The sequence below is a fragment of the Pongo pygmaeus genome, chromosome 8 (genome assembly GCF_028885625.2).
Source record: "Pongo pygmaeus isolate AG05252 chromosome 8, NHGRI_mPonPyg2-v2.0_pri, whole genome shotgun sequence".
Lineage (NCBI taxonomy): Eukaryota > Metazoa > Chordata > Mammalia > Primates > Hominidae > Pongo > Pongo pygmaeus.
The window spans coordinates 62,634,702-62,642,548 of NC_072381.2; the positions used below are offsets into that span (position 1 = coordinate 62,634,702).

Sequence of the window (7,847 nt, forward strand, 5' to 3'; positions counted from 1 at the left end):
GTGACTGCCAAGACCCTTCTGGGCTGCTTCCAGTTGATCCATAATTTCCTGGCGCAGCTCCAGAAAAAGGTGCACAAACTGCAGGAGCCTCAGTTCTCCAGCAAGACCACTCTGGGCATTGGTGAGGAGAGGGCAGGAGAGTCCTAGGAGGGAGCCGCATGGCGTTTTTCTTGAGTCTTGAAGGAAATCAGTTTAATAAGCAAGGGTTTGTGGGTGCCTAGTAGCAAATAATAGCAAGGTCCGAGCTCTGGAAAAGCGTGGCAAGAATCACCAAGCCCCATTAGTTGTTGTTTTAAAACATTTTCAGGGTTTTCTGACAGTAGTCACCCCTATGTCACAATAAGGAAATGGTATCTGAATCAGGGCAGCTAATTATCATACTTGGTAAAAATGATTAGCTGGCTTTTGAAGAACAGACATGTTTCTCAGCACCTCCAAACATGTGCGGCAAGAGGTGAGCTGGTAAGGTGCTGATCACCAGGCATTGCCTGCAGGGGCTCCCGCCCACCGGCCTGGATCCCCCCCACCTTCCTCAGGGCTGCTGTGCACCCAGTCCTGTAAGCCCTATGGGCCGCTGTTGCTGTTCGGGATGCTGAAGGAGGACTGCGCTGCGCGGGCCCCGACGCCACGCTCCCCACGGCCCCGCCGCGGGAGCGGCTGCGCGGGGCTACCAGGGCCTTCGAAGCGGCGCCACCCGAGGCGCTGGGCTGGTGCCCACTGGGCACCTGAGCCGGGAACCGCCCGGCGGTGGCCCGAACACCCCCGCCGCCGCCCGCGGTCCCATTGGCTCCTCCGTTGCTACTGGGAGGTAGATCCGAGCCCCAGTACATGCGCCTCCGGCTCCTCTGCTTGGTGCCTATGTCCGCCCTGCCCCGCCCGGCGCGCCCTGAGAGCCAGGAGGGCGGGAGTGAGCGCGGGAGCTAGAGGGCAGGGCCAAGGCGCTGCAGCCGGCCCAGAGAGGCACCCCGCACGTCCAGGGCCGCCGCCCCAGGGGCAGTCGGCGCCCTGCGCGCTCTTCTTGGGGAGGTGGGTGAGGCTGGCGGCCTGACGCGGGCGCGGGAGACAAGGAGACGAGGAGAGGAAGGGGTCTCGGCTGCGGGCACCCCTCGCTGGCTCTAGCAGGAAGAGGCGGCTCAGGTGTCTGTGTGGCTGCCTCTGGTTTAGGTTCTGGTGCGCCATGAAGGCCACTGCCGGTCTGGGCGCGCTGGGTCCCCGGGCGTCGGGCACCGCCTCCTCTGGGGCTGCGGCTGCTTCCGCCGCCATTCTCTGGCTCCCAGGGCTGCTGGCAGCTGAGTGGTAGGCGCCTGCCCAGACTCCGCCGGCGCCACCTTCCCTCTTCCCACAGCCACCCAGTTGTTATTAACGGAGAAAGAGGAAAAACAGGCGGCGCGCCAGGGGAGGACGAAGAATGGGAGGGAGGGGTGCTGCGCGCTTTCCGGCAACCGTCGCCTAGCTCTCCCTGCGAAGGAGGGGCTGGGCTGGAGGGAGGATCTGGGCCGCGAAGGTGGGGGTGCCCAGGAGGGGAGGAGGTTCACCAGCCCTCACGCCGCGCGGCCTTATATAGGTTTCTTATACTTGAATATTGATATCTTTCTCTAGGGTTGGGAAGTTATCTGTTATTACCTCCTTGAATAAACTTTCTACTCTGATTTCCCTCTCTACCTCCACTTTAAGACCAATAACTTATATTTGCCTTTTTGAAGCTATTTTATAAATTTCATTATTTTTATTCTTTTTTCTTTTGACTCCCCTGTGTATTTTCAAATAGCCTGTTTTCAAGCTAATTCTTTCTTCTGCTTGGTTAATTCTGCTGTTGAGAGACTCTAATGCATTCTTCAGTGTGTCAATTGAATTTTTCAGCTGCAGAATCTCTGCTCGATTCTTTTAAATTACTTCAATCTTTTTGTTAAATATATTTAACAGGATTCTGAATTCCCTCTCTGTATTATCTTGGATTTCATTGAGATTTCTTAAAACAGCTATTTTGAATTCTCTGTGTAAAAGGTCACATACCTCTCTAACTCTGGAGTTGGTCACTGATGCCTTATTTAGTTGGGTGAGGTCATGTTCTCCTTGGTGGTCTTGATGCTTGTGGATATTTGCCAGTGTCTGGGCATTAAAGAGTTAGGTATTTAATCTTTTCAGTGTGGGCTGGTTTGTACTTGTCCTTCTTGAGAAGACTTTTCAAGTATTCAAAGGGAATTGAGCATTGTAATCGAATTATTTGGTCACTGCTGCCAAATACACAATAGGGGGAACCCCAAGCTCAGTAATGCTGTGACTCTTGCAGACCCATAAAGGTATCACCTTAGTGGTCTTGGGTGAAAGCTGAGAGAATTCCCTGGATTACCAGACAGTCCCTTGTTCTCTTCCCATACTTTCTCCCAAACAGACAGTCTTTCTCTCCATGCTGAGGTGCCTGGAGTTGAGGAAGGGGTGACACAAGCACTCCCATAGCCATCACTGCTGGGATTGTGCTGGGTCACACCTGAAGCCAGCACAGTACTGGGTCCCACCTAAGGCCTCTGGTGACAATTTCCTGGCTACCACTGATGTTTATTCAATGTTCAAGGGCTCTGTAGTCAGTAGGTGATGAATCCTGGCCAGGACTGAATTTTTCTCTTCAGTGCAGCAATTTCCCTTCTGTCTCAGGGTGAGTCTATAAATGCCATCTCAGAGCTAGGGCCTGGGATTGGGGATTTTAGGAATCTGCTTGATGCTTTATTTTACTGAGACTGAGCTGGTACCCAAGTTACAAGACAAAGTCCGTTTTACTTTTCCCTTTCCTTTCCTCAAGCAGGAGTCCCTCCCTGTGGCCACCACAGCTGGGAATGTGCTGGGTTGCACATGAAGCCAGCAATGTACTGAGTCTCATCCAAAACCCATGGTACTTACTGTTTGGTTACCATTGATGTTTATTCAGGGCCCAAGGGCTCTTTAATTAGCAGGGGGTGAATTCTGCAAGGACTGGCTTCTTTCCTTGAGGGCAGTGGGTTTTCTTCTGGCCCAAGATGAATCTAGAAATTTCATCTGGGAGCTATGGCTTAGAATTGGGGCTTCAGGACTCTGCTTGGTGCTTTATTTTACTGTGGCTGAGCTGGTATTCAAGTTGCAAGACAAAGTCCTCTTTACTCTTTTTTCTCCCAGAGCTGTGAGCTGCACTGCCTGGAGTTGGGGGAGGAGTGAGGCAAGCACTTTCTTGGCTACTGCAGCTGATGTCTCACTGGGTCACCTACACCTCAAGCAAGTCCACTGGCTCTAAGCCCAGCTAGCATAGGGACTTGCCCAGGAATTTCAGTCCTTGTGTCTAGACTGCCTTTCAAGTTTATTTAGGATCCCAGAGTACTTTATCCCATGGTGGTGGGTCTATCCAGGTTCTAACCCCTGGAATGGACAATTCCTCTTTGGCTAGGGCTGGTCTAAATGCTCCCTCTGTGAGTGCTGGCTGAACTGTGTCCTGTGTTGCTTTCTGCTGTGACAGCATTCCAATGCAAAGTTCCATAATCACTTTGCTCTCTCTTTCCCAAGTACACAGATCTCTCTCATACCACTTGATGCTGCCAGTGAATGGGGGTAGTGTAGGCAATTCAAGACTCTTTCCTTCCCTCTTCACTGCCTCTGTCCTTGATATGATGTTAAAACCATGTACTGTGATTGCTCACCTGATTTTTGGTTCTTATGAAGGTGTTTTTTTGTGCGGATAGTTGTCCAGGTTGGTGTTCATGCAGGGCATGGGGAATGATCATTGGAGGGCTCTGTTTGGCTATCTTGCTCTGCTTCCTGATTCAATTTTTTATCAATGTTTTATTGTTTTTCAGTGTACAGATCATTCACCTACTTGGTTAAATTTATTCCTAGATATTTTATTTATTTTTTATTTTCTGGTTTATGTTTTCTCATGATATTTTTAGATAGTTTAATATTTTGATGCTATTTAAATAAGATTGTTTTCTTAATTTTTGTTTCTGATAGTTTGTTGATAGTATTTAAATTGCAACCTATTTTTGCATGTTGGTTTTGTATCCTGAAACTTTACCGAATTTACTTATTCTAACAGTTTTTTGGTGCAGTCTTTAGGGTTTAAATATAAGATAATGTAATCTGCAGACAGACAATTTTACTTCTTTCTTTCTTTGATTTGGGTGCCTTTTATTTCTTTTTATTGCCTAATTGAGCTGGCTAGGATTTCCAGTATTTTGACGAATAGAAGTAACAAGAATGTACATCCTTGTCTTGTTTCTAATCTTCAAGGAAAACATTTTAGAATTTCACCATTGAGAATGATGTTACCTGTAGATTTGTCATATAAGGCCTTTATTTTGTTGAAGTACATTCATTCTATATCTTTTTTTTTTTTTTTTTTTTGAGACAGGGTGTCACTCTGCTGCCCAGGCTAGAGTGCAGTGGCACAATCTTGACTCACTGCAGCCTCAACCTCCCAGGCACAAGTGATCCTCCCACCTCAGCCTCCCAAGTAGCTGAGACTACAGGCATGTGCCACCACACCTGGCTAATTTTTGTAATTTTTGTAGAGATGGGGTTTCATCATGTTGCCCATGCTGGTCTTGAACTCCTGAACGCAAGTGATCCACCCACGTTGGCCTCCCAAAGTGCTAGGATTACAGGCATGAGCCACTGCACCCAGCATATACCTAATTTGTTGTGATGAATATAATAAATTCATCTCTTATGATGAAAGAATGTTTAATTTTATCAAATACCTTTTCTGCATCTATTGAGATGATCATATGGATTTTTCCTTCACTCCGTTGTTGTGATGAATTACATTTATTGATTTGCATGTGTTGAACCATCCTCGCACCCCTATGTTAGGTCCCGTAGATTATACCAAACAGCATTGCATCTTGGACAGATGGTAACTAATCTACTGTAACTACAAATTATGGCAAAGCTATATCATCTGATAAAAACCAAAAGGCAAAAAGTGGGACATCCTCCTTTTCACTTTAAAGAAAAGGTAAACAGACTGCAAGTAGTTAGGCTCACCTGTTCTTGAGTGCTACTGTCAGGGTAAGTCAAGAAATTCTTGAACTCAGACAAAGATTGCACTGCTTAATAAGCTGGGAGAAGGGTGGTGCTGGAGAACAGGTTAAATGAAAGATGTGAGGTATCATGCAAGATCTCTTCACTGAAAAATAAAACTTTCCTCAAAATTGAAGATAATGAAAGAGAGGAAGAAAGAAAGGTGGAAAAGAAAGGAAAAAAAAAAAGAAGTAAATCTGAAGACCTACTTCATGTATAAATGGAAAAAAACCTATAACAACTCCTTAGTAGGCTGTGGATATCACATCTGTGTTGTAAAGCAATGACTGGATGAAAACTGCTACATTTAATTCCAGCTGGCGAGAGGGCTCTTTCACCACAGATACCTGAAAAACACAAGTTCCTTATATTACCATGAGGACAAGAAAAACTAGCCAGATTAATTTGTAAATGAGACTGATTACCTGTGAAACTAGATACATCAAATAGATTACAATGTTGCTTTGTGCATGTGTGAGCACTGTGTGTGTATGTGTGTGTTGTTGTTGTTTGTTTATGATTGAGTACCAGAAAAGCTGCTTGCTTGAACTAAATGAAACATTATGAGTATTAATAGAAGTAATGGCCTGTGGAACTCTAGGATTCTTCACAACTAGTAGGTTGCTCTCTCACCTCACGTTTCAGCTGGGGCTTGTTTGTGAGCAGAGCACCAATACAGTGAGTCCTGTGGTTGGGAGGGATTCCACAGGGTAAAAAGATCTTGATTGAGGGTCACTAATTGCAGAGACTTTTGCTAAAGAATAAATCCTTGGCACCCAGCCAGGAACTAAGCTAAGTTTGGCTCCAGAGGTGAAATGGCCGTGTCTCACTCCTATAGTTTCTTCCCCACTGTATTAGTCTGTTTTCATGTGGCTGATAAAGACATATGCAAGACTGGGAAGAAAAAGAGGTTTAGTTGGATTTACAGTTCCACGTGTCTGGGGAGGCCTCAGAATTATGGTGGGAGGAGAAAGGCACTTCTTACATGGCTGCCATCAAGAGAAAATGAGGAAAAAGCAAAAGCAGAAACCCCTGATAAATCCACCAGATCTCGTGAGACTTATACACTATCATGAGAATACCATGGGAAAGACCAGCCCTCATGATTCAATTACCTCTCCCTGGGTCCCTCCCACAACATGTGGGAATTCTGGGAGATACAATTCAACTTGAGATTTGGGTGGGGACACAGCCAAACCATATCACCCACTCTGAGAGGATGGTTGCCAGGCAGCACCCAATGACCCATGCCACTTGAACTAGAAGTGGCCTGCTAGTCCCATAACTTGGTTTTGAAGACTTCTTGTCCCAAGTTCTCAGAAGGGGGAGGTGGGAAATCTTCATTATGCTCTTGTTGAATCCTCAGGGTTTTTCCCTTTAGGTGCAGATGGCTTTACTGAGAAAAGCCCTTTTTTTCCAGCCTGGACTTGGACTCTGGCAGCAGTGGCAGTGGTGGTGCCATCACTCTTCTGGCACCAGACTTCCTTCAGCAGCAATTTTATCACTCACCCTCCCAAACTCTGTGGTTTCCCAGAGCAGTAGATATGATTGACTCAGTAGCCAGGGCCTTCTGGGAGCATGCAGATGTGTTTTTGCACAGGCTGTCAGGTGATGGGATAGGATCCACTGTGCAAGCCTGGATCTCAGGCTTCTTTGGGCTGGCTGGCCAGGACCACAAAACCAGCTGAACTCCAGCTTTCAGCACCATTTATTGCCTTTGGCAATCCAGGTTTCCCCAAATCTTAAAGTCCTCATGCTACTGGAGTCACTCTTTCCTTTCAGAACCAAAGGCCATCACTTTGATTCTTTTGCCAAAAGAGAAACTCTTACTTTTCTTAAGGCCACTGTATCCAGAACTCTTGTTTCACAAGGTATAGCCCACCACTTCTGTGTTGGGAACAGGCCCCCCAAAATCTGGCCATAAACTGGCCCCAAAACTGGCCATAAACAAAATCTCTGCAACATTGTAACATGTTCATGATGACCGTAACACCCATGCTGGAAGGTTGTGGGTTTACTGGAATGACGGCAAGGAACACCTGGCCCACCCAGGATGGAAAATCACTTAAAGGCGTTCTTAAACCACAAACAATAGCATGAGCGATCTGTGCCTTAAGGGCATGTTCCTGCTGCAGATAACTAGCCAGACCCACCCCTTTATTTGGGCCCATGGCTTCCTTTCCCATAAGGGATACTTTTAGTTAATCAAATATCTATTCAAACAAGGCTAATGACTGGCTTGCTGTTAATAAATACGTGGTTAAATCTCTGTTCAGGGCTCTCAGCTCTGAAGGCTGTGAGACCCCTGATTTCCCACGTTACAATTCTGTTTCTGTGTGTGTGTGTTTAATTCCTCTAGTGCCGCTGGGTTAGGGTCTCCCTGGCTGAGCTGGTCTTGGCAAGTGGCGTCCATCATGGGGACTCGAATCCAGGTCAAAGGGTCACCAGAGCAACAGTTGGAGAATGTGGAACTAAGCTGGAGGACACCTGAGTACTCTTAAAGCAATCCCCGTGGTGAGTAAGAAGGAGCTCGGAAGCATCAGGGTAACAGTGGGACAAGTGTGGGGTCTGGAACTTTTTCACACTGATGAGGAGGAGGAAGGAGAGTATAACGAAGTAACAGAAGAGGTTACAGAGCAGGTTTATTTACCAGCTAAAGCTAAAGTGGCAAAGGAGGGAGAGCTTCATCCCTACCCTTCTGCACCCCCTCCTTATTATTATTCTGAAGAAAATGACCCTCTAGATCTTTTCCAGAGGACACTGGGCAAAAAGTAGTTGCCCCAGTGACTGTTTGAGCATCACCT

General features: G+C 46.8%; 1 pseudogene; it reads right to left on the reverse strand.

Annotated features, from left to right (window-relative positions):
* Positions 1–394: 394 nt before the first annotated feature.
* Positions 395–830, reverse strand: LOC129045041 (E3 ubiquitin-protein ligase ZNRF2-like; annotated as a pseudogene).
* Positions 831–7,847: the final 7,017 nt, after the last annotated feature.